The sequence below is a fragment of the Eleutherodactylus coqui genome, chromosome 3 (genome assembly GCF_035609145.1).
Source record: "Eleutherodactylus coqui strain aEleCoq1 chromosome 3, aEleCoq1.hap1, whole genome shotgun sequence".
Taxonomy (NCBI): domain Eukaryota; kingdom Metazoa; phylum Chordata; class Amphibia; order Anura; family Eleutherodactylidae; genus Eleutherodactylus; species Eleutherodactylus coqui.
Genome location: NC_089839.1, coordinates 117,545,162 through 117,560,087, shown reverse-complemented (window position 1 = coordinate 117,560,087; position 14,926 = coordinate 117,545,162). Strand labels below are relative to the sequence as shown.

The 14,926-nt window shown below is 46.8% G+C and overlaps 1 protein-coding gene across 1 annotated transcript in view; it reads left to right on the top strand.

Moving 5' to 3' along the window:
* Positions 1-14,926, top strand: part of GALNT2 (polypeptide N-acetylgalactosaminyltransferase 2) — a 116,198-nt gene that overhangs the window by 67,888 nt on the left and 33,384 nt on the right. The gene's annotated exons all lie outside the window — the stretch shown is intronic.

Here is a 14,926-nt window from a genome sequence, read left to right as displayed (position 1 = left end):
AGTTTATTCATGATCTGCTGCTAACCAGTCCATCCACCTTCTCTGACAGTCCATATATTACATGGCATACTGAGAAAACTGCCAGGTGGGTAGGGCTACCTGGCCCTCATGAATAAACTGGAGTCTTCTCTTGCTAGGAGCCGCAGAAATCTACGGAGACCAGCTATATGGGTCCAGGGACTGGTGAGCCTGATCCATCTCCAGAGGGGTGTCCAGAGGGATCTTAAGAATGTCGTTGAAGAGTTTCCTCCAAATGCTGTTCAGTAGTGTCCAGGGACCATAACCTGTACATTATGCTTCCGTCCACTGTTCTCTGTGTCGTCCAGAGAGTCTGTAATAACTTGAAGCTGATAAGCAACTAGTCAGAGCAGTGTCCTGAGAGTATAGAACTCTCTGCAGAGGAAGCCCTCCCTGCAATTTGCTGAACCTTTGACCGAACTGAGGTTAATTCTGCTTTGTATGAAGTTTCTAAACGTATGCCCTCTTCTGTTGCAATAGAGCATATCTGACTGCATATATGCCTGAGCTCAACTATAATACTCTTCTGCTTAGAGCTCATAGGGGAGAGAGAGGGACACTCAGCCAGCAATGCAGACACTGGGGAACCACCATTTACTAGTTCTGGAGACTCTTCTTGTTGCACGGGTATGGACAAACAGGATAGATTCTGGTCCATACCTTGTGGAGGAAATCGAGGCACAGACACGTACCTTGGGGACGGCTGTGTACCAGAGTCTAGGAACAGGTTGTCCCATCTTTAACTCAATACCTGTGAAGGAGAAGAGCTGCATGGTCTAGGAGCACATGGGTCAGGCAGCACCTAAGCAGGGGCCATTACAGGTATGAGCGGATAGGTGCCCTGATGATGGTGCTGCACAGCAGGAGGCTCAGACCATGGTAGTGGGAACACATCCGATAGCACGGGAGTAGATCCCGCACCAGCAATGGCTTGTGCAGGTCTTGGAGGCAACAGATCGGGGTCTACCACTCTACCACTACAGACACCATTTGTGGAAAGTCAAATGGAGTGCCGCCAGCTAGAAAACTCCCAATTCCCGAAGAAGTGAACATTCCCGCTGGGGCACCAGACCTATGGTGAGTGTGCACCCCCACATCCCCCTTGTTGCCCATTACGGAATTTCTGCCTGCCTGCCGGGACAGGGGCATTGGCAAAAACAGCCTCACTCCTTAGCCAGGCAACACACCATGCTATATAATGTTAATGTCCAAACCTGGGGGATTAAGAAAATTGGGAGAGCTCTGAATATTGGCGGTGCACTCGTCAACCTCTTTGGCTGGATAGGAAGTGATGAGCGGCAACTATGTGCAATGAGAAGGCCTTGAGCATATACCATACTGTAAAATTAGCTAGCCGGACCCATTTCCCATATAGTGCTGGGATGGCTTTGGCTCAAGAACTCTGTTTGCACCATGTGAAGTAATGCCTGACCTCAGAGAGAACTTGCTTCGTGGCTGTTTAACCGTCTTGGATGCTATAGTCAATACAACAACCTATTAGAAAATGAATAACGTTCTTCTGTCCTAAACTTTATTGTGCTCTTCATGCTGAAAGTGCAAAAGTAGAAAAGCTCTTTAAAATTCAAATTCTCAAATGCATATGTCTAAAAGATACCTATAAATGGTTACTGCATCAGGCTGCAAGCTGTTCATCTTTAGAGATTATTGCAGGATTTACTAGATGATCCTGTTACATGATTGTTTTAATAGCATTACTAGCTCTGGTTTATTTTTCAGATTGACTTTAGTGACCAAGGAATGAATCAATGTCCTAATCCAAGTGGTGATTTCTTAACACTTTTTGTAATGGTTGAGACTATTTTTAAAATGAACGAATTTAGTGTCCTATTGATTGTGATTTATTTAAGGTGGAAGGTACACAAAGAGTTTTTGTATTGCTACCAAAAAATTGCTGGACTATTGTTGTCCATAGGATTGTATAGAGTAGATTGAAAATCTCTTAAAAATCGCTACAGCCATTTGAGTAGCTACAGATTTCCTCAGTTCATGCGCTATGTGCTGGGATTTGTGAGCAAGTTTTAAAAAGTAGTAGTTCCTTATTTCCTCTATAATGGAAAAAAAAGTCCTACCAAAGGTCTAGCCCTAGCCTAATGATAGCTGTTTAGATAATCAACATAGCATAAATAAAGGTACCTTTTAGGCTAGGTTCACACGGGCAGATTTGCTGCGGTTTTGCAGCGTTTTTTCCATTGCGGTTTTGCCGCAGAAGAACTGCTTCAAAGGTTCTTTTTAGGCTTGCGAATTTTCTAAGCCGCTTTTTCGTCTCGAAAATCCGCAAGCGTTTTTTTCCGCAGCGCTTTTTTACTTTTGCAGCATATTTAAGTGTGGAATTCGCTGCGTCCATAGAGGCTATGGCCAAAAAAGCGCTGCGGAAAATCCCAAAGAATTGATATGCTGCATATTCTAAGGCCCATTTTCCACAGCAGTGATTTCTCCGCGCGCATGCTGCAAATTGCCCCAATTCTCCGTGGTCAGCCTATCTGTCAGATAGGCTGACCTGCGGAGATCCGTCTGCAGGCTCCTGCGGAGATTTGCTGCGGGAATTCGCACCGCCCGTGGACAGGGGGCCTTAAACTGCGCCGCAGCTGCATTTGCGCACTGCGGGGAAGGTTCCACCCTGTGAGAACAGCTTTTTGGCCAAACGCATTGCACTGCAAACTCAGCAGTTTTGCCGCAGTGCGGATAAGCAACGGCAAGCCGCAGCAAATCCGCATCGTGTGAACCCAGCCTTACACAGGTGGATAATTGCCCCAATAATCGCTTAAACAAGCGACTTTTGTCCCATGTAAGCGCAGTCCCTGACAGGGCACTGAGTGAGAAGTCACTTAGTAGTTTCTTTTTTTTAAATTCGTTTTCTTTATTAACATGTGCATTGCAAAATACAGATTACAGATAAATAATAAGAGCATTGTTAGATATATGGTATACATATGTAATTGTTATGAATAAATCAATGCTACCTTGTTGCTGTATTTCTGAAGTTGTATGAACAATTTCAACAGTAAACTTTTAACTTTTTAAACAGCTTTGCTCTGTTTTGTTCTTGCTACGATAAAGGCAGGATGCAGGACTGTAGGCGCTTCTTATTAAGGGAGAGGAGTGTAAGAAAGGGAAAAGAAAAAGAAGGGGGAGAGGGGGGGAGTAGGGAGGGTTTGTGGTTGGTTAAGGGGTGGCGGGGGATGGTTTGTGTGGTGGGGGTTCAGGGTTCACTCCATAGACAGGGTAGAGTGGGCGTCCAACCAGTTCCCCCATATTTTTTGAAATTTGGCTGGGCAGCCTCGGTTTTGGTAAATTATTTTTTCGTAGGAGATGACGTTGTTCACCAGCTGGATCCATTGTGGGACCGAAGGGGCTTCTATGGCCATCCATCTCATGGCTATTGCTTTTCGTGCCAGGAATAATGTTTTTTCAAGAAAGATGCGAGTGTGGTGTGGCCACATCTCTTCTTCCAGCAGGCCGAACAATGCTACTTTGGGGTCTAGGTCAACAGCTAATGGAGACGGTAATAGTGAATTTATAAGGTCGGTTATTTTTGACCAGTAGTCGTTGACTGGTGGGCATTCCCAAATTAAATGCCAGAAGTTCGCCTCTGGTTGGCGGCATCTGTGACAGGAGCTTGAGGATGTATTGCCCATTTGGTGTAGACGACTAGGGGTGAGATAGGCTTGGTGGATTATGTATAGCTGAATTAATTTATTGTTTATAGCCGGGGAGACTGACAGGTGGGATTCAGAGATGTCCTGCCATTCCTCAGGTGTAAGAGATGGGATGGCTTGTTTCCATTTGTCATATACTGGAGGTGGGTTGGGGTCTATTTTGGCCGAGAGAAGGTGCGTGTATAGGGCAGAGATTAGTCCCTTAGGTCCTTGGGACTTGAGAATACCGATTGTGGGGAATTTGGATATGCGGGTTGAAGTGGGCGGGAATTGGGAATTTAATGCGTGTCTTAGATGGAAATACCTGAACAGCTGAAGCTGCGGAGATTGTAGCCTGTCGCGTAATTGTGTGAATGTAGGGAGTGTTTCTTCTGTATATATGTCACCCAGTGTGTGTACTCCCTGAGCCATCCAGTATTGTGGGTCTGGGACTGAGTGTAGTGCAGTAAGACCCGGGTTATCCCAAAGAGGGAGCTCGGGTATTGTGTTTTTGTATTGCTGTAGCGTCTTTACTTCCCTCCATACGCCAAGAGCTAATTTATGGAGCGGGACTGTGTCGGCGGGGTTGGTGCACTCTGGGAATTCTAGAAAATTTAGAAGATTATTGCCTTTTACTTGTTTTGCAAGCTGTTTATCTGCTATAGGCAGTTCCTTGTCCAGTACCCAAGCTCGTATGTTTCTCAGTTGTCCTGCCAGATAGTAGAGTCGAAGGTCCGGGAGGGCCATTCCTGCTTGTTCTTTGGGCCTTTGTAATGTGGTCAGGCCTAGCTTGGAGCGGGAGGAGTTCCATATAAATGTAATAATAAGAGAATTTAAGGATTGGAAATAGCGTTTGGGGACTCGTACCGGCATATGTTGCAGTGTGTATAAGCATTTGGGCTGGATAGTCATTTTAATGAGATTTCTGCGTCCGGCTACAGAGAGCGGTAGCTTGGCCCATTTCTTCAGTTTGTGTTTGACAATGTCTAGAAGTGGGGTTATGTTTTCTGCTATGGCGTTGTTGTGGTCGTGTGACATGAATATCCCTAGGTATTTAAATGATGAGACTGGTTTTAATCCGTACCTGGTGACACAGGGGTCATTTTTTGGGTTGAGGTCGGTGTAGAGGAGTGTTGATTTGGACCAATTGACATATAGTCCCGAAAAGTAGGAGAATCTGTCTATGTGAACCATAGCTTGGGAGAAGGAGTGTATTGGGTCCGATAGGAAGAGTATTGTGTCATCCACATACATTCCCACTTTACTTTCGAGGTCTGCCCATTTAATGCCCTTCACTTCGGGGGTGCTTCTCAGGCGGATCGCTATAGCTTCAATGGCTATGGCGAACAGGGCCGGGGACAGGGGACAGCCCTGTCGGGTGCCCCTTGCCAGTTGAAATTCAGTCGACGGGATGCCATTTACGATTACATTTGCGCTCGGGGATTTATATATGATTTTAATCCATTGTTGAAATATAGGTCCAAATCCAAACCGGACCAGACAGGCCTCCAAAAAGACCCACTCCAGCGAGTCAAAAGCCTTTGCCATGTCTAATGAGACCAGGGCCCAGGGCATGTTGTATTGCTTTCCTAGCTGGATAGCCGTTTGGACTCTGCGGATATTTATCGTCGTGGACTTCCCTGGCATAAATCCCGTCTGGTCCGGGTGAATAATGGAGAGGATTACCCGATTCAGCCTGGTAGCCAGGATTTTAGTTAAGATCTTATAGTCTGTGTTCACCAATGAAATTGGACGATAGGAACTACAGTCTACAGGGTCCTTCCCGGGTTTCAGTATCACCACTATGGAGGCTTTATAGAATGAGGGCGGGAGCGATTTATCTGTTTGGGCCTGGTTTAGTGTTTCCAATAATAGCGGGGCCAATTGTTCGCTATATTTGCGGTACGTCTCTATCGGGAGGCCGTCAGGGCCGGGTGACTTGTTGAGGGCCATGTCCTGAATTGTTTGTTGAATCTCTTCTAATGTGATTGGGGCTTCCAGGAGCTCAACCTGTTCCACAGAGAGGGTTGGGAAGTTTAAGTCCTCTAGGTAACTTAGAATGTCTGTCAGGGTGTTCTGGGAGGGGGAGCTATATAGGTTAGTATAGAATTCCCTAAAGCAATTTGTAATAGATACGGCATCGGTCAGCTCCGCTCCGTGTTGGTTCCTAATTTTAAGGACCGTGTTAGTATTGTTTTCGCGTCTAATAAGGTTAGCAAGTAAGTGGCTGGACTGGTTCCCCAGTTCAAAATAGTGTTGTTTGGTAAAAAATAATTTACGCTTAGTTTTGGCATGTATCTGGTGTTTGTGGAGGCGGAGCAGACCGAGCCAGGCAATTTGGTTGGCGTCTGTAGGGTTAGTTATATATGTTTTTTCGGCCTCCATTGTCTGATCCTCCAGCTCTTTGTCGGTTTGGGATGTCGACTTTTTAATATGTGAAATAGCTGACTTAAGAAACCCTCTAATGTAAGCTTTGAGAGTGTCCCATTTCAGGGCAGGGTGAGTATTGTCATTGTGGGCATCTAAAAATAGGGATATATGAAAGGGTGTTTGATCATCTGATCCGATCAGCTTCAGCCAGAATGGGTGGAGTCTCCAGGTAGGGACTATGTTTTGTTGGGGAAATTTCAATGTTAGTAATATAGGGCTATGGTCGGATATGCCTCTCGGGCAGTGAGTAATGTTAGAGAGGGGCAATGCTAGATCTGCGGAGCTAAATACATAGTCTATCCTCGTCAGCGCGTTATAGCCCGGGGAATGACAAGTAAACTCCCGTGTATCGTTGTGTTGGTACCGCCAAAGGTCGATCCAGCCGACACTTTCGATTAATTGCTTCAGGGAGGAGCTTGGAGTTGGGGCTATGTTGGGAGGTGTGTGAAATCTGTCTATGTTGGGGTCCATTACCTTATTGAAGTCGCCCATACATATTACCCCTGCCAGTGGGTATTGATGTGCGTATGTTATAGCGGTTTGGAAAAGATGGAGGTTGCTGTGTGGGGGGTTGTAAATAGACAGGATCACATAGGGTTTGGAATCTATTTCGCCATATATAAATATGAATCTCCCCTCGGGATCTCTGCGGACGTTAATAGGGTTCCAGCGTAGCGACCTATATACTAGGACAAAAACGCCTCTGGAAAAGGAGGTGTGAAAGGAGTGGGCTATCCACTGTACCCAAGGTTTCGCCAGGGCATCAGCCCTTTCTTTAGTGAGGTGGGTCTCTTGTAAGCTTACAATATGTGGATTGATTTGCTTAATGTATGAAAAGACTGCCCTTCGTTTAAGTGCAGTTCCCAGACCCCGGACGTTCCAACTAAGGCATTTTAGGGACATATCTGATTACGTGGACAGGTTCTATAAGTGTTACATCTATACCCATAGAATGGGGAGGGGGAAAGGTTGTTGGCATGTATGGGGGAAGGAGTTGTGTTAGCGCAGACCTGCAAAAAAATATTAATACAGAGCAGTGAACAACAGTTTAAACTTTTAACTTTTGGCATCCTGCTTAAATTTCAGCGTGGATGTCAAAACCAATATATGGAAAATTTACAAAACAGTTTAGCTACAATCTATTTAGAAGTAGCAGATGTTATATTGTTGGGGGGGGGGAGAAAGAAGTATCCCGGTGGCCTATAGAGGTTGGTATCTATTCGCTAGGTATCAGAGGCGGTTTGGAAATGCCTTGGTCCTGCATTTCACCATCTATAAGTCAGGGGGGTATCAACCGCTTGGATTAGAACTAGGCTCAAGTCCTTCTATAAATGCGGCAGGGTCAATTGTCCTTCGATGGCTCCGGGTGCATATCCAGCCATTCCATAGCCTCAGCGGGGGATTGGAGGAAGATCACCTTTCCTTGAGTCACGATGCGCAGGCGGGCTGGATATGCCATTGAGTATGGGATGTTTCGTCCTTTAAGTTTTCTTTTTGCTTCTGTGAAGGTGGCTCTTTGTTTTTGTAATTCAGCGGAGAAGTCCGGGAATATAGAGATTGTTGCATTATTGTATTTTAATGGTCCCTTCAGCCTAGCTTGGCGCAGTGCGGTATCTCTATCTCTGCAGTTTAAGATCCTTGCTAGGAATGGACGCGGGGGAGCTCCCGGTTGTGGCGGTTTTGCTGGGACCCGGTGGGCTCTTTCCACTGTAAGGTGAGCGGAGAAGGTGTCGTCGCCCAATAGGGTTTTTAGCAGGTTTTCAGTGAATGTTTCTGGATGGGGTCCTTCTGATCTTTCGGGTAGGCCTATTATACGGAGATTATTGCGGCGTGACCGGTTTTCCAAGTCGTCCATTTTGGACTAGCAGAATTCTGTGGCTCGTGTGGCTTTTTTGACGGCCGCGGAGAGCGGGCGTAGGGAGTCTTCTGCGTTGGATATGCGGTCTTCCATCTCCTGTATTTTACCTCGCATGTTCTGTAGGTCTTGCCGTAGCAGGGAGACATCAGATTTTATTTCTTCTATTTTGTTGGTAAGCGAGGATTTGCAGATGTTTATTGCGTCTAGGATTTGTCGCATGGTCGGCTCTGAGGGGTGTCCCGTTTAGTCATCGGGCTCTCTCATCTGAGCGGGTCGTGTCGCTCTGGGGGTATGCTCGGGGGTCTCAGTGCGGGCGTATTCTTTCAGCTTATCAGTGGCCGACCCGCTTTTAGCCCGAGTGCTCATGATGGAGGATATTAAGTCAACTAGTGTAAGGTAGGTTAGCTGACTATACTAGCAAATTGATGCTTTCCTTATAGGTTTTAGATGTTTTGGCTGTAGGGTCCGTATGGGCGTATAGTTGCGATTGCTGTTAGGGGGTATGGGTCTTTGTCTTCTCCTGCCTGATGTAGTGCAGTATGAGAGATATCAAGGCTGTTGTTCGTAGTAGAAGCCAGGTGGCGGTTTTAACGATTTAGTGCGATTTTAAAGTCTTAGATGTTGTTAACTGTAGAGCCTTTGTGGGTTATGTAGCTATAGTGTCTGTTAGAAAGTAATGGTCCCGCAGTTTGGGCCGCAACTATGCAGGATTACTCTGGTTTTGGGGTCGTTAGAAAGGTAGGGGGACCACGCCGATCTCGCGTGGCGACACCACCAGCAAAGGTGGCACCGGTCCGTCCAGGCGTCTCAGGCGTACAGTTCAAAATATGGGGACGCCTTTAATGGTCAGATGGACCAGGGTCCGTATGGATTTGGAGGTGTTTAGGCAGTCCTTTCCTCTCTCCCCCTCCAGGGTATCAATATATACGTGGAGGTGTGGGCGGCTGGGATTAGAACGGGTTGTAGCGTTCTGGGCTGACTGCCCGATATATCGCTCCCAAGAGAGACGATTTTGGGTGGATGTGTTGTCCCCAGCCCCCGCAGATTACTCACAATTCTGTTGCCGGCTCCGCTGGGCCGGGTCCGGAGGACAGGACAGGGTCTTCTGACGTTTTGAAGTCTTTAGAGGGCCGAGCGCCGCGGTCCGGTCGCCAGTCAGCGTTTCATGGAGCGATCGGCGCCGTCGGCAGGTGTTGGTATGGTGTTATGGGGCAGCGGTACGGCTGGGCAAGCCGCGGCCCCTCACGCAGTTGCAGCGGTGGTTAGCGAGATCCGGGAGCTGAAGGGTCGGCCGCGCTCCCCGTCCAAGGAGGGGGGAGAGTGTTTCGTCCTCCCGTCGGCTGCCGGGGGATGCCCACGTGGTCCGGAGACGGGTGCCTGTGATACTCGTGACTCCGGTCAGGGACCGGTGCTAGGAGGCTCCTACTTGAAGGCTGGAGGGCGGGCTCCCCGATCGCGGGGGGAGCAGGCACGGCTCGGCAGAGCGCCGACAGCCGGCAGCGGAGGATCGGATGCAATGGAGCGGCCGGCGCGCCGTGGCCGCGGCTCGAGTTGCACCGCGGCGGCTCGGCTCACGGTGCGAGGAGGCGGACCGCACCGCTCCTCAGGTTAAAGTCCGGGTCGGGAGCCTCCACCCCGCTAGGGTCGCGGTCAGCTGGCGGCAGCAGGGGAAATGAGGGAGAAGGAGAAGCGCCCCGGAGTGGACGCAGCGCCCCGGTGAGTCAAGGGTCTCGGAGGGGGTGAAGGAGGACGGTCCGATGTGTAGGTAGGGGGTCAGCGAGATCGGCGGCGGGCGGGAAGGGTAGCAGGGCGTTGGCGCGGCCTCACCTCCGTCCCGGCCTGCGGTCTTGTAGGAAGGGCTAGGTGGGTATAGTTGCTCCCAGCTGCGGTCCGATGGTTCCTGCAGGATCTATGGGTCCATAGGCGATGTTCTAAGCGTCAAAGGTCCGTGAAGGCAAGGATTTTATACGGATTTTGGTGGTTTCCCCGGAGAGCTCTCCTCACTTGCGGCTTTCCATGTTGGCCGCTAGCCACGCCCCCCCACTTAGTAGTTTCTAGTCTTCCGATTTGGCTTACTGAAATACAATGACTACTGTGCAACTTCTCATTCGGTGTAAACAGGAGTTGCCCAGACTTCGAATGACTCCTTTTTACTGTGAATGGATATAGACAACGGGAAGAGATCTCAGGCTGCTCAGCCTCCACTATCTGACAGACTTTCACTCCTGTGTAAAAGTACAGGAGCGATAGTTGCTGGGACAGCTACTGTACGCTTAGGGGACAGCTACTGTGCGCTTAGCTGCCTGACGGTCATCCTGTGTAAAGCTACCTTTTCGATGGTTTAAGTTTTATTTAAACCAAATCGGTCACTTACTCTATGCTGCCCTCTCTGAAAACAGTATGCACTAGTGGCAAACATTGTTTAAGCCGTGTATTATTTATGTTGTGACTATTGCACACCTAAATCTGCAACTTATTACTTGCAAATTTATGAGCTGGCAGTATGATTATCCATGAGCTGCATGCTCCACCTGCCACTGATTTACTGTGCTTGGGGATAAAGCTGTCAAAGGCTATAGTTCAGTATACAGTTGGGCAATAGTCACATGGAGCAGAATTTCAGCAGTGCAAAATTTGCATGTTACATGTGGATTTTGCTGTGACCTTCACACCACTCTTTAGGCTGCCTGTCCACGGTCGCTAGCAATATTCCGTAGTGGGGAAGAAGGGGTCAGAACTGACAGGTCTCCGCGATGAGCCTATCTGATAGATGGACTCACTGTGGAGAATCGCAGCAAATTGCAGCATGCTGCAATTTGAGTCCCGTGAGCGGAGAATCACTATGATTCTCCACTCGTGGACGATGGGCTGCGCTTTCCATAGTTGAGTCTATGGGAAGCGTTCACTGCGTTACCCGTGGCCGTATTATCACCACAGATAACACAGTGACACATCGCCGGTGGACAGGAGGCCTTAAGTGGTGAAGACCTTCAGCATTTGTGCCCCATGTGGCTGTACCCTTTTGTTCTCTGCATACAATACTGTGTTTTGAATAAAAAGCTTAAAGCGTATCTACACTATACAGATGTCTTTTCAGAATAAGGGTGTGTACACGTACATGAGGTTACCGTTATTTCTGTCCAGTAAACTATTTATATTCTGCATTTTTCACCAGGTTTCCAATCTGCAGGTTGCAGCTCTGATTTTCAGTTTTCCTTGAGTGGGTGGGTGGCAGCTAGAAATTTTGATGGCTTACATAGATTGCAGAATGAGAAAACGGCAAATTCTGCTCCCTAAGTTGGTAGCACACAAAGGAATGACATTATCATGGAGGACAGTACTGAGCTCTGTAGATGTAGAATAGTAAATCGCTTACTGTTAGCTGTATTTCTGTGCGAGCCTCTCTGCTTTTCTAGCAAGACAAAAAGTAAGTGGTTCACCTCAGGTGAAATCCTTCAGCGTCTCCTTTCTGGTATAGACACATGAAGCCTATGCATTTTAATGGCTAAAACGTTCAAAAATGTATTAATCTAAACATGGTGGAATCCATCAAAATCATGGAAACGAACACATGAGAGTAAGGAAGAAGCCATGGGAGAACAAACAGCCCCAGCATGTTTGTACTTCCATGGCTCCCAGGAGCCCCCGCCTATGCTGGTCCCCTTCCCTGGAGAGGCAACCTCACAGCTCTCCTCCTCTGGGGCCATGACCATATTTGCAAAAGAGCATGGACAACGGCTAAATACTGAATAGGTGACCGAGGTCACCAGAGGTGACACCTGATCTCTGCCTTAAGAGGACCTACCTTGTCACGCAGAGCGCACTTGATGACTTTGCAGGAAACACTCCAAATGTAGATAGTATGTGGGCCACCGAGTTGTCTAAACGTTTTAGTTTGACCTTAAAAACAAATGAAAAGGACAACGATTTGGAAATTATATTGGAATATAAACCGCTAAAAACGGAAAGAACTCACCTGGTGTAAGCAGCCAAGCCCACGAAAAAGGCTAACTGCTACACCTGTAGTCATGGTATGCCGCTAGATGTACCACTTCTTATATCCCTAAGGAGAACATTCACAAGTAGGGGAGAGCGTCTGCGAGAAGCCATATTTCACACAGGAATATTTTGATTAATAAAACATGATACAGTGTAAAAAATCCAGTGCTCATTAGTAAGTGGTATAAAAGTAAAATAAACTTCATTTGAAAGGAGCTCTTGTGGACATATGGGCCCCCTGAATGGAAATCAAGCTGTGATTGGACAAACCAATAGGAAATTTATTGCAATGAACAGCAAAACAAACAGGGTGGTGCAGTAGTATGACATGTTTTGGGGTGTGTAACCTCTTTCTCGAGCTTAGGGACACATACCTGGTAGTGGGCCACTATACATGGGCTGGGTATCCACTGACAAGGAGATTACAAAAACGCTCTATTACTCTCTACCCCCAGATAGCGCTCTGGTCTGTGCCACCTTTCAGTGTCTATCAAAAAAGGCTTGCTGCATTTCTTCCTAACAGCACACTGTTATACTTAGATATTGGAAAACGTAGAAGATCCCAACAACCGTTGAATGGATGCAGGAGGTTAACAAGTTGATGACTATGGAGCAACTGGTGGCAGAGGAAAGGGATGGTCAGGAAATGTTTATGCACATTTGGAGTTCCTGGATACATTTCCAGAAGTCTCCAAAATGTCAGATATTGATTGGAAATTCGCAGGCCGCATATTAGGATTGGTTTATTTTGATTGAGGAGCGATAACACCTCATGGTCTGGACTCATATCTTCCTGGGAAGGTGTTTTTCTTTACTCTGCTTTTCTTTACTTGCCACTAGACACCTTCAGAGGTCTTTTGGAGTCTATGCCTCGATGCGGCAAAGCCAATTTGGCAGCACAGTGGAGGACCATCGCAGCATTAGGCAGGTGGTTTAAATGTCCTGGCTAATTGCTGTATATTCACAGTGGGAAGAAAAAGTCAGTGGCATCCAATAAGTACAAAGATTTCTTCCATATTTATTGATCACTCCATTGTACCCAGTGCTTCCATCTTTTTTTCTTTCCATTCTCTTTTCCCTGCTTTTGCTCCTGGAATACAATGTAATTTGACAATTGTCTGTGGAACAAGTCCCTACACACACTAGCATCATCCAATCTGTTGTAACAGTGTGGAATCATATAGGGCTTCCTTTCTCCAAAATTAAATGTTGATCAGATAAGTCAAATCCTTGAGCATGGTAGGCAAATGTGCCGATTTTTAGAAAATCCTGTAGATACGATCAAGACCGGGGTTGTATCATTGGATTGGTGCATTGCCAACATGGTTCCAATTTACAAAAAGGGGACCAAGAGTGAGCCTAGTAACTACAGGCCGGTAAGTCTCACTTCAGTAACGGGAAAAATATTCAAGGGGTTTCTGAGAGACGCCATCGAAGAATACCTCAAGGAGAACAATGGAATAACTCCTCACCAGCATGGATTCATGAAGGGTCGATCATGTCAGACCAATCTGATCAGCTTCTACGATGAAGTAAGCTCTAGGCTGGACCTGGGAGAGTCTATTGATTTCGTATATCTGGACTTCTCTAAGGCATTTGACACGTGCCGCATAATAGGCTGATATATAAAATGAGACAGCTCGGATTGGGTGAAAACGTGTGTGTATCTGGGTAAAGAATTGACTCAGAGATAGAAAGCAGAGGGTGGTAATAAATAATTCATACTCTAATTGGGCCACCGTCGCTAGCGGGGTGCCCCAGGGTTCAGTATTGGGCCCCATTCTGTTCAATATATTTATCGATGACCTGATAGCGGGACTGCACAGTAACATATCAATATTTGCAGATGACACAAAATTATACAATATAATCAATGCAACGGAGGACAAGGTACGGCTACAAACGGACCTAGATAAGCTGGGGGCTTGGGCAGAAAAATGGCAAATGAAGTTCAATGTTGAAAAATGTAAGGTTATGCACATGGGCAGGAGAAACGGATGTCACCAATACACACTAAATGGGGTAATGCTAGGGAAAAGTGATATTGAAAAAGACCTGGGGGTACTAGCGGATTGTAGACTAAACTGGAGTAACCAATGCCAGTCAGCTGCTGCAAAAGCTAATAAAGTCTTGGGGTGCATTAAAAGAGGTATAGGGGCGAGGGACGAGAACATTATCCTCCCACTATATAAGGCACTTGTCAGGCCTCACATGGAATACTGCGCAGAGTTCTGGTCACCGGTGCTCAGGAAAAATGTTAGTGCTGGAGGGGGTTCAAAGAAGGGCAACTAAACTAATGCATGGAATGAAGGGACTGGAATACCCAGAGAGGCTATCCAAATTGGGATTAGTTACCCTGGAAAAAAGACGGCTAAGGGGTGATCAAATAACTATGTATAAATACATTAGGGGACAATACAAGGATCTCTCCCACAATCTGTTTACACCCAGGACTGCGACGGTAACAAGAGGGCATCCGCTACGTTTAGAGGAAAGCAGGTTTCATCACCAACACAGAAAAGGGTTCTTTACTGTAAGAGCAGTGAGACTGTGGAACTCTGTGCCTGAGGATGTGGTGATGGCAAAATCCATGGAGGAGTTTAAAAGGGGACTTGATGTCTTTCTAGAGCGGAAGGATATTACAGGATATAAATCTTAGGTTAATTGTTAATCCGGGTGTACAGGCAGGTAGGGACTATTAGAGGTTGATCCAGGGATTAGTCTGATTGCCATTAGGGAGTCGGGAAGGAATTTTTTCCCCAAAAGGGCTAATTGGCTCCTGCCTCTTGGGGTTTTTTGCCTTCCTCTGGATCAACAACACAGGAGGATAACAGGCTGGACTAGATGGACATTGTCTTCATTCGGCCTTACATACTATGTTACTATGTTTTTTGCAGTGCTGTAGAAATTGATTTTAACTTATAGATGTAATCTTTAAAAAAAACAAACAAAAAAACAAAACTGA